Raw genomic sequence first — 12,890 nt, forward strand, 5'->3', positions numbered from 1 at the left:
TTATTGCCCCATCAATTGTAACATAACTCCAGTTCTCTGACCTCAAGTTGAGGTTTTCAATCAAGAGGATACCAGTGGTTAGACTACTCGATAAGAAAGCCAAGGAAAATCAAATCATTTCATTTAGATTCAAAACTCAAAAGGTGCTCCATGTTTTGATAAGTTGATGAGAATCTGAGTGAGCAACGTTGAAACGTTACTGGTGTGGACAGACGTGTTTGCCCTCTGCTGGCAGAAGTTTAATATCCAGTAATTCAAAGTAAATTAAATTAGAGAGACTAAGTAACTTCATCTGCTCAATATTGCATTTCCTCGAGAGAGAGAGTGTGTGTGTTTGCTGATCTGTGTGTGTTACTGCAAACCACATAAACCACAATTTAGATTGATGAAGACGCGGTTTTAATGAAGCTGCTGCAGTTATTGTAATAACATTTAAATCTTGTACTTCCCAGAGAGTGACTTTGTTGATGTATTGCAGATTGCAGAACACAAGTACGCCGAAATATGTCAAAATAAGGAAGATGAAGGCTATTAGGCATTGGATATTCGATCATTTTTAAACATATATCAAGGGGGAGAATCTTTTAATGTATTTTTGGTGATAAATTTTAGACAGTTGTTACAAATTTCACTCCAAAAATTGCATTAAATTAAACCAAACAATGCACTTTTGTCTCTCTGGGGCCATTTTAAAAGCCAAAAGAGCGGTTGTTGAGAATCAAATCTAGCCTCTAGGCCTTATTTTGGATTGTCCCATTTCACCAGTTAACCAGTGCAAAGCAAGGCTGACGATCAATCGGGGCATTTCACGCTGAGTTTCTCTGCATCTCTTTGACTCAGCGTGTGCTCTCAGACAACAATAAACAGCTGTGTCTGCAGCGAAAGAGCCGGGTCACGGAAGAGAGGTGACCGAAACAGAACGAGGTTAATAAATGGAGAGAGATTTATGGATCCTCTGCTTGTAAAACTGATTGGCTGTGACATTGTGAGCGATGGCCACCAGTACATGCAACACATGTGCACACATACATACACGCACACGCTCACCTGTTCCTAGATATGTGTGTTGAGTCATATGCTTACGGCTAATTATGTGTTAACATTGTTTGTCAGTGTGTTTCCATAAATGTGTGCAAACAGGTGAAGACTCAGCAGCATGGATGGGTGGTCTTGGCTTCTCTTCAGTAATCTGTCTGCGTTTCCACCCAGAGGACCAAGGGACCTATTGATGATCTGTCCGCAACACACACTTCTCTGTGATTTACACTCCCACACACACACACACACACACACATTTTGTAACAGTAAGAGGAGAAGGAGACATCAAGGAGAAAGAGAGAGACAGAGAGCTGTGGTCAGATGAGTAAGCAGAGTTCTGCTCCTGACTCGCAGGCAACAAAATCTATCCCACAATTCACTGCTGAGGGTCACTCAGTCCTGGTGTTGTCATGGTAATGAGAATCTAACAGCCCAGACTTTCTAATATCTGTGCATTTCAGTGCGTGTTTCAGTGCACGTGTGCGTTCCTGCACACACGTTGGATGAGCTGGGTCGATGGCTTTTCACCATGTAATCATGGGCAGCAGCAACCCCCCCTCGGCCTTCCCACCCCAGGGATTTTTCTGTGTAAATTTATGTCTGTTGCATCTGGTCTATTGATTCCCATGCAGATCAAAAAATATGTTCAGAGCATTTGTCTTATACGTCCTGCAGTACCAGTCTGGACAATATGAAGTGCAATACAGAGTTTAACCAGTTTTACTTGTAAAAAGCTTAAAGCATGTCTTTATGTTGTTGACAGTGTTACTTGATGAAGGGGCTGCAACTTGCAATATTGTTGATTGACTGATAAATTAGTCTACAAAATGTGATTGTATTCTACAAATGTCTCTAACAGTTTTTTAAACCTCAACGGAGTGTAGAAATCTTAATGTATTTGGGATTTTGTGTGTTTCCATCATGAACCGTACATATGTACAATAAAAGCACTGTCTATTCAAAATGTTCCAACGCAGGCAGAATAAGAATCTCCAACTTTCTCACGAATTAGCAAATGATGTCAGCGTCCTTCAGAGCAGCGCTTCATTAAATTTTAAAAGAGACACTTCTGAGAAAACAATAGAGATCATTTGTGAGTCCATTATGATTTGTAAGCACTGCTGCAGGCCACCTAATGAGCCTGACAGTGCTGTAACCTCTGTGAGCCCTGTGTCAACAGACAGCTTCTGGTACCTGCATCACTACGACACACCAGTGGCAGCTGTTTTTAGTGGATGCAACTGAATTGGACCATTGGAGAAGTAATGATATTTACAGTGACTGGTAGCCAACCTCTGGCATTAAAACACCACGTTATCTTATAAGGCTTGGTCTTGCTGGCATAGCCACCGTGATGTCACCAAACATTAGCTTAACTTTGGTTAAATTTACCTTTTTATCAGGCTTTTATTGAATACATTAGTGCATGGGTTTACATCCCCGCAGTCTATGGTTAACACAGGTTACCAGCTTGGCAAGACCAGGTATGCTTAAATCTCAGATATTGGGAATTATTAATTGGGATGCTAATTATGGTAAACAAAAACAGGCTGAAAACAAATTGTACTAAGTGTAACTGAACGCTGAACAAGGCATTTTTATAGTCAAAATGTTTACTTACAAATTAGGTGAGATGTAGGGTAATTTCCCCATAAACTTCCATACAGTCTGACCTCTGGTTTCACTTTTCAGGCCCAGAGGCTATGTTCACTTCTTTTATCCTGTCTATGTGTATGGCCTAAACCAGTCAGTTTGGTGTGCCACTATGACAATGTTGACTTAATTATTTGCAGATCTTTTGACTGGGTACTGTGGGAGTTTGGTTCATGGTTTAATCCTTATTGTCATGTGAGCATGATTAAAAATAAGACCTCCAAAAAACACCAAATCATCACATGATCATCACCATCATTGTTATGATTGATATCAAAGAGTAAGTGGCAGCAGTCACCACATTATCATACAAAACAGTCAAATTTCTGTTTCTGGAGCATTGTACTGTGTCATATTTCTATAGCACTCCTCTTGTGTGAGTCCGGCCAATCTTTTCTTACTGTTTGGAGAGAATGTCAGTATGTGATAAAGTGTTCATGGCCTGTGCTGCTGGAGTCTCAGGTTCACCACACGAGCTCTCTTTCTCCCTTAAGGCCATTTCATATTAAAGATTATACAGATCAGGTCCCATTTCCTGAGTGTTTGTACATTGCATATATGCGTGTACCCCTACTGACACACACACACTTCTAACAAAAGAGGGGGGCCCGGTTGTTGAGGCTATAGCTTTTGATCTGTCGCCCTGATGAAGATGGAGGACACAGCTAAATAATACTTTCATACATACAGGAGGCCCCCTCTATACCTCCAGGGCTCCAGAGGGAACAGGCTGAGCTCAACAATACTTTACCCCAGAGAGGCCTCAGCTTGCTGGGCTCCTGATGGCTGCACCTGGCCCCTGCAGCTTGGTCTTCTGAAGAGGAGAATAAAACCAGCACGGTCCACATCACATAAACCAGCTGCCTATCCGTTTCTACCTCATTCATACAAACTGGTGTCTTTGGGGACATAGTGTGTTATCCTCTGTGATTTTGGGGTGTTTTTCCCCCCACTGTTCTGCTCCTGTGTGCATGCGTGTGTGTGTTGTGAGATATCATTTTTCACCCTACGGGAGCTCTGACTAACCGTGAAACCAAGCCTCCTGCTCCTATAGCTTTTTTTTTGGAAGGATCACACAGATATATTAACTCTCTCTCTCTAACATTCTTATGGGATTTTTTTTATACACACGAGTGAATACTGCTGACAGCTCTTGCCTCATGGCTAATTTAGAGATCATTTCATTCAGTGATCGGGAGAATTCTTCCTCTGCATTGTTACATATTCATATCCACTGAAGTCAACTTGTCAAAATTAATTATTTCACCCATCAACAGCAATTTCTACTGTATGATATTCGTGCAAAAGTAGACACATATGGAAATAAAAGCTGTACCACCTTCTAATAAGTCACTCTTCATAGAGGGTTTATAAGCTGTAACAAATGACTTTATTAATTGTCAATGAATTTTCCACCAAAGCTTTATAGATCAGTTACAAGTATAATAAGAACACCTTTTGGGTCAAGTCAAGGCCATGAAGGTAATACATCATCAGATCTGCGTTATATATGTTAATATGTCATTAATGAAGAGTAATAAAACTTATGTGTGCAGTCATAAAGGTAAGTTATTAATAGAGGGTTCTCACAATAATGCATTTGACTGCAGTTGAAAATGTTTATATTTTAATTAATTTAGAATATAAATTAAGTTTGGTCAAGATGCCTTGCAGCCCTTTACCAGAAAAGCAGAGGTCAAACAAGTCAGTCTGACGGATTAAAGGGCTAAAAAGACAAATTAGGGGCCAATAAATGGCACAAAAAGCTGCAATAAAGTCATCATAAATCCACTGGTTAGAACCTATTTAAAAGTGGCACCATAAATGCTGCATAAAATGAGCCTTGAAGACTGGCTGAAGTAGCCTCGAGCAAGACAGTGAATCCCTACTCTGTTGTTTTTCCTGAATTTGTTGAGAGGAGTGAGACACACATCTTACTTTTTTGTTTTTCTTTCGCAGAACTCTCCCTTTTTGCCACAGATCACTGCTGCATGTTAATCCACCATACTGTTGCTGCTACTGGACAATCTTGTTTGCCTCTGGATCAACACCTGTAATTGGGCCAAGTGGGACAGAGGTTGTTTCATCTGTTCTGATCACCAGCCACAGCAGCTAGACAGCACAAAAACTGGCTCCTCTCTCTGACTGTTGTAGAAAAAATCCAGTTGTTGGAGCGAAACTTCAAACCTGTGCAACCCTACAGCTGCCCTGTGTGTGTGTTTGTGTGTGTGGAGGAGGCTGTGTCTGACTCTGCACCGCCCCGTCGGTGTGTGCGGTGTGCATCGTCAAACTCATTCAGCCCCCGGACTGGTCCTCTCTCTCAACCCCACGCACCATACTCACAGCCTTACACACACACACACGCACACACACATCGACACACATTTTCACTCATATATACACTCATACCCTGGGACGCTGAAACGAGGCAGGCCTGCAAACCCGGTGCGCTTCAATTAACGCTCCTCCGACGGATCCCTGCCGTGGACATTTTTAATTTTTCATCACAGCCACCTCGGATTTTTTCCTCATATGTTTTTCCTTTTTTTTGCGCATAGCGCCCGGACGCTGCTGAGGAGTGTTTGAGCAATAGAGCCAGTCCGGAGATGAAGATTAACGCTCGGTGAATGGGAAACACCAGCACGGAGGCACCGCTACCTTTCCCCGATCCTGACAAACACGCTCACCCTTCCGTTGGCGAGCTTTGCGCACCCGAGACCGGAGCCGGTGTCTGCGCTTTGCGGGGCCGGGCGCGCGTCGTCAGGGAGGAGTAGGGAGGATGGAGGCGTTTTTTGCAGAGGTAAGCCGTGGAGAATGTGTCATCTCATCCAGCCAAACGTTAATGACAGATGTGGCGTTCACGGCGCGATGGAGCCTGCTTTTGCACCGATGCATGGCGTAAGACGCTTTTACGGGGTTTCTTTTGATTCACATCGGGTTTTGTTACGGCAGGTGCTGCCCCGCGTCTGTCGACTGGAACCGTTCCTCACCGTTCCCACCAAAACCCACTAGGACCAGGCCTGCGCCTTGTCTGCATGTCTAAATCGATTAAGAATAAACTAAACACCCCGTTTATTTTATTGTCACTGCAGAGCATCAAGGCCTGGCTGCCGGCTTGGTGAATTAATTCACAGCAGAGCCGCAGATAAATTGGCCAAACGAGAGCTGACACGGGCTTGTGCATCCATAAGGCTGGCTCTCGGATTAAAGGCAATCTGTTAACGGAGGGTAGACCGTGTTGGCCTCCAGCAACAGCCCTCCCACACCATGCTGCTGTTAAGAGACCCTTTTATTTTGGCTTTTTAGTGCACTGTGAATGGGGTGGATCCATGGGTGGGTATGGGTCGGTACATGGCTGCGGGAATCGTGGAGGGGGTGAAGCAGGAGGAGGAGGAGGAGGAGGATGGTGGCTTTCTGGAAAGTGGAAGGAGGAGGAGGAGAAGGATGAGGGCTATTTGTTTGTGTGGATGGAAAAGGTGAGACAGTGGGAGACAAATGGTTAACAACTGGCATCTAATAGAATATTAGGTAAATCAGTGTTATTAATTCAGTGTACAGCTCATTCCTCCACTGCCTGCTGGGTAAAACCACATCTTTGGCTTTCACCTCCGGCATCCTGGGATTCACTTGACAAACCGTCCTCATGCTTGTAAAACCAAGCCTGAAGGTTTTTCCATTCAGATCCAGAGTGGTGTCCGAGCTCTTCCATCAGTCTATTTTTCCATTTCCTTCCATTTAGTGTCTTCATTGTGTACTGTCACCCTCCCTCAGGAGATGAAAACCTCTTACCTCTCCCCCCCTTCCTTCATTTCATATGTTTTTTGGTCCACACGCGCCATTCATGCGCACACACACACCCACACAAACTCGTGAAACGCTGTCTTGTCCGCTGACTTTGATGCCAATATCCGCCCTCTCCAAGCTACTTATCCTCCCCCCTCTTAAGTTAATCTGATATGGGTTTAAATGCCTCTCACATTGGCAGTGATGTCATGCCATTTATTAGTGTGTGTGTGAGTGGTAGTCTGGGTATATCTGTAGCAGGGCCACGGTCGGCACTGCATGGTGTCCAAGTGAGCACCGAGGTGTGATCCATTGAATTCTGGCAATAATGTGTGAAATTAACAATAACGGCCACATGACACAATTATGAAAACTGTTCAGATGATAACACAGCAACAGCAGAGAGTGACAACCATCTCCACTGCTCCATATCCCATCAGTCTGTAATATATATATTGATCATAGCATTGATTAACAGACCACCACATCACCAACCCTGCAGCCCCACGCAGCACAGGCTCTGAAAGCCTATGTGAGACCTGAAAATGAGTGACTTATTGAGTTATGATGTTCAGGCCTGCTGGCATATCTGATACCCTGAAACATGACTTCATGCAGTGGCGGCTGCTGAGTAATCAGTCCTCACGGGAGGTGTCTGTCCAGCATCCATTTAGTTTCATTCCCCCGCTATCTTCATCGCACCACCCCGCAGTCTTATATCCCTGCGTTCCTCCACTTATATCTGTCCCTTAAAACAGAGAGAGTGAACAGCTGACCTCTCTCTCTAGCTCTCTCTCAACCCAGGCAGAAAACATGATAGCTGGCCGACCAGCCAAGCATGAAATGTCAGGTGGCAGTAGACTACTGTATAATCCCCTCATATTCAAACTGGATTGGTTAGTAGTGGAATATGGTAGTTGTAGTGACATTATGTGCCCTAAATACCAACAAAAATCTTTTTTCTGGTTGGGGTGCCTGAAAAACAATTTAGGATACATGTGAAAAGTTAGAGGATACAGAGGAAACATAAGTGACCTAGAAGAAACCTAAATATTGCAGAACATTTTTTTGTTTATTGCGATCCTGACATACATTTCCTGGCCATGGCGAAGGAGTAATCATCATGTGCCTACTGTAAGTAAGTAGATCACAATACCAAGTTTGGGTTGTTGCTAAGAAAGGCACCAATGCCTGCTATTGAAGAAAAACATAAAGATATAAAACTACATTCAGATCTAGATTAATACCTAAATTTCAACTAGGCCAGCTATGCCATAAAACTTATTAAAACATAAAGAATGTCTTAACTATAAAGACTTAAGTAATGTGTGAGTTAACAGCTACAGGAAGTGACTGTAGCATCACAAGCTAGCATAATTTCCAAAGATTTACAAAGATTACAGTTTTTACACCTTACGGAATAGATCAAGAAAAATATGTGTTATGGAATTTAGCATGGGAAATATGCGGTTATGCTAACCTAGCTGACGTTATTGGTTATATATCAAAACTTTTGTGGCAGAAAGTTTTGTAATCTGAGGTTTGTTGTGGTATTTTTGAGAAATGTGCCTTGAAATCTCCCGTTTACATTTTTAAACATTTTATCAACTGTCAGGTTGGGTAGGCTATATGTCAAACATATTATCAAGCTAAAGTTAGCTTGTCAGTTGGTTCAGTTAGCTACTGTGGTTAGGGTAGCAATCACAACTGATAAGCTAACATTAGCTTGTCAGTTGGTTCAGTTAGCTACTGTCGGTGGCAAACGCAACTTGGATAGAGTGATATTTAGTAACAACTAATATCGACATAGTGTGTCTGGTTGTAATTTTTCCAGTCATAACATCAGTTCAATTTTCTTATATTTGTAGCTGATTTAGATTAGGGGAATTACAAAAACTCCATTGCATTGGAATTACTTAAATGTACTTTAGAATAGAATAGCATAGAATAGAAAAAAAAATAGGTGGAAAGTCCTAAAAGTGCTCAGAGAAAGTTTAAATTTGAAAAGCTACAATTCCATGACAACTGGACAAACTCCATCTGCCAAGGAAGATCATGCGATGTGATTGAAAGCTCCAGAACAGCTACGTATAAGGATCTTGTGGGGCGATTGTTTTCTCAATAGACTAGAATAGCATATTATTACATAAATTACCTTTGCTTCAGCGGCATATATAAAAATAGGAACAAAAACATATGTAGTAGAACAAACAGAACAGAGATTTTTTTGCTTTGAATCTTGAGTGCATTTACCACAACGGAAGCTGCTTTTATACTGGAAACTGCTAACCTCCCTGACCCTGTGCTGAGATGACAGTATGTGTATGTATGTCACAATAACTACAGGATTTGTGTATCGAGGCTGTGCCCTCAGCTCCCTGTCTGAGTAGGACGGATGACACGTGGTCTCAGGGGTGACATTTTCTGTTTGTGTTGATGTGTGTGAGATAGATCTGGATTACAGGTGCACAGCCACCATGAACTGATTACCAGGAGACAGACATGTGTGAATATGGAAAGAACAGCTTTGACACATTACCTGAAGAACGCTGTGACTGTGGCGGTATCATGTCTTCCTGTTAAGCCTCTCTTTCTGTCCTGTCTTTGCCTAGTCAGCTGTCCTCTCCTCTTTTCTGTCTTTCTCTTCTTCGCTCTGTCGTTTTCCTCAGTCTATACAACTGAACAGGCTGTAAATAATCATTTACTACTCTGCAATTTGTTGAGTGGCCAATACTGAGAATAGTTGTAGAGCAATGAAAGCTTTATCACACTGGGGTTGATTTTTCATGCAAAGAACTTGCTCTGCAGTAAAATATTAATCATCTGAATGCATTCTATATGTTGGCTTGCATATTAGAAACTGAAACATTCAATGAAACAAACTAAGAAATCGCAAAGCAGCTTCCATGTTTGAACTTGACTTATGAAAGGTGTCTGTCCAGCCTTTTGTGCAATGCATTTTGACATAAAAAGCTAAATTTAGGTACATTTAGCAGGGTCCATAGATTGTGGTCCAAATAATGCAGGATTTGTATGAAGTGCATACTGCTGGAAGCTGGTTCAGTGGAGGGAAGGGAACAGTCACTGGAGATGTGTGACCTATATTCAGCAGCTCCAAACGCATTTGTTCTGCTCAGGAGCTGCATCAGCTTTGCTTCCCTCTCCCTCTCTCTCCTTTTTTTTCCCTTCCCTCTGATGCTCTCTCGCTCCCTGCGGCCACTCACTTGGTGCTTCTCCATCTTCTCCGCTCTACCTCCTCCTTCTGGCGTTTTTCCAGCTCTGTCTTTCCTCTCCTTCCCCTCTCTTCCTTTTATTCACTGTCTCACTCTCCTGCTTGTTCTGCATGTGTAGGTGTGAGACTACAGCTCTGCTTCAGTCAAACCCCATTAAAGCTGTTTTACAGTGTGTGAATAAAACAACACCTCCCAGAATCCTATTCTTCTCTTAAAAGGCAGTGGTGGAACTGGGAAATATGACTTATTGGCACAATGAGTCGATAACAATACATACAACACGTATTTCTTTTTTAGTATATTGCATTTAAATAAGTTGCAGTTAGAATTTGCAGACTTATGTATAGTTTGATTATTGATTATTTCAGCTCTCGTCATATTATTATAGGTTTTCTTAAACTGCAATAGAGTGAACTTGGATTGGTCATCATGCATTACATCATATAAACAAATAAATATAAACTAAATAAATAAAATGAAATAAAAGTGATACTATACATCATATCCCACAATCCTCTCCACCTTAACGCCATCCCCCAGCATCCACCAATACTTAGAGGAGAGGGGCTGTTTCCATGGTGCCCTGTTTCCACGCTGTTGCCGTGTAGTCTTGTTGCCAGGGTGTCGATGGGGGTGGGGGTGTGTGACTGTAGTTTAATCCAAGATGAGAGAGAATGTGATAATTAGCAGACTGCTCAAAACTGGCCTCTAAAAGAGGATTTGCACCGCACAAACACACACACACCGTGCACATGACTCATGCACACACACACACACACACACACACAAAATACCATTAACAGCTGCTTCTCTCTGCTGCCTTTATCCCCGTTTGTAATTTAGCAGCATGCTCTGATCTGGTTTACTTTGGATAAATCGTTCATGTGTTTGTTTTGGAATTCAGGACTGGTTAAAAGGTTGTCTAAAGTTTCAGATATTCCAGAATCACAGTAAAACAGCCAAACAGTAAAACAGCCAAACAGGGAACACGTTGCACTTAAAACTCCTGGCACTTCTGTATCTACAGTAGCTCGGTGTGAGAGAGCTTTTGACCTCATGCTCTGTGTACTCTGTGTGTGTTTGTGCGTGTGTGTGCATGCAACATTAATTAAATGTTTTCACAAGATAGAAAGAAGAGAACATTTTGGTGGTTTTGAAAAAGGTGCAACAAATTATAATACAAGTCTTCAAATGTCTTGTTTTGTCTGACCAATAGTCCAAAACCTAAAACCTTTAAGTTATAAATTCCACATATATAGTGACGTACTTTACATTTCTGCATGTCTTTCCTTGTTTGTACAGTGTTTTCTTATAATTGCAGATGTTGTGACATGAGAAGACAATTTCCAGAAGTATTTTAGTGATCAGAATCATCTCATGATGTGATGCTTTGCTTTTATTCCATCAGAATCCAAATTGCAGTGATGTTAGCTCCATTTGTAACCTCAGCCATCTGTACATTACTCCATGTTTCAGTCACATAACAGTCTCTTTGCAAACCTTAGGGGAAAAGTGAAAAACAAGGCTTTTTTTCCTCTTATCCAGTGGCAGGTTTTACTCTGTAAATGTTGGATTAAAACATTGGTTTTGCTCCAGGCAAACATTTTATCATTCCAGGCTGAAAATCACATAAATACATTTGGAGATACAACCCGGTGCTAGGTAGAAAATAACTTTTTGACTCTTCCCCAAAGGTTTGCATTGAGAGCGCTATGAGTCACACAGAGTGGAGTAACGGGCCATGTGCTGAGGTTTCAAATGGGGCTACAGTGAAGTTTGACAGTCTTACAGGAAGAAATCCGCTGTAGAAGAAGTGGATTTTTCACTCTGTAGACTTTAATGCTGCCACAAGACACACTTTGAATAACAGGTGCATCTTGCTTTTTGTAACTAGGAAAACTAGTCACAGAACTTAATCGCAAAATCTTAGCATGAATTAAACAATACAGATTGAGGGTATGCAGGAATGTAATAGCAACTAAAAGCAGATTTCTTTTGGTTAAGAGTCAAGAAATGAATGTAAGTGTGCTGCTCTGAGGTGGAGCAGGAACGAAAAGAGACAAGAGATGAGAAATTCCTCAAACTCATTGGTAGCCATCCTATAAGACTGTTGCTTACAAGATAATTCTAAGCTTGAGGATACAGTAATCTGTTTTTGATACATTGACTTAAGAATCTAATGAATGAAACATTTGATTTTTGACTTTGTGCACGTTTCTTTTGCCTCCAGATGTTTTTTATGCCTACAGTTGAATTTCAACTGTAATCTTTTTTGCTGACAGATGTGACTCATATAGAACAGGTGACACCCACATCCACCCACCCACACACATAAACACATGTTGTTGTTCTCCTTCCAGCTGCCTTAATCTGCTGAAAGCCGCGCTGTCCTGCTTGTATTATCACCTTTAATGGCATATTACTGACACAGTTTAGGTCCCTGACACACGCCGGCCCGCGCTAGAAGAGATGGATCAGACAGCTTTATCACAGCAGTGTAAAAAGGGTGAAAGCAGCGAGTCCCTTGAACACACACACACACACCCAAATCCACCTGCTCCACCATGGCCTCTATGACAGCCAGTGCTTCTTACAGGGCTTTCACACCAAAAGTGCAAGCTGTGCACAGACAGGCCATCATTTCCAACAAAGAGAGGTGCTGCTCCACAACACACGCTTCCCGATGGGAAGTGGAAGTTGGCGACAACAATTTCACTGAAGAGATGAATGATGGAAAAGTGAATTTTGTGCATCTCTGACAGTCTGGAGTTATGTAACTACTCTCCAATCCTACTGCCACTTGTGTGAAAAAATATTACAGAGAATTGGGATGCAAGATTAAATTATTAATACTGTGATATTATACATTTCGCTGTAGCCTGTAGCATCCTGGTGAACTGCTTTTTAGGATCATGTGCTCCTCCTCATTTTATGCTGTACTTTGTGCAAACTGTTCAGTCGTGTGCTTTTGGTCTGAAACAACCATGATGCTTACCTTGTGAGGCAGTTGGAAAAATCACACAAAATCACTGATAAATCAGTAAAATCGCTCAGGCACCGTGAGAATCCCTCTTGTCAGGCTTCAAGTTACATGTTTCGGACCAATCAGTGTCCTTTGAGGAATTACTGGCAGTTGCGGGCGTGGTTTAGCGAAGAAAAGTGACCGTTCGTTTGAAAACAACA

This window comes from Chelmon rostratus, chromosome 15, assembly GCF_017976325.1.
Source record: "Chelmon rostratus isolate fCheRos1 chromosome 15, fCheRos1.pri, whole genome shotgun sequence".
Classification (NCBI taxonomy): Eukaryota; Metazoa; Chordata; class Actinopteri; order Chaetodontiformes; family Chaetodontidae; genus Chelmon; species Chelmon rostratus.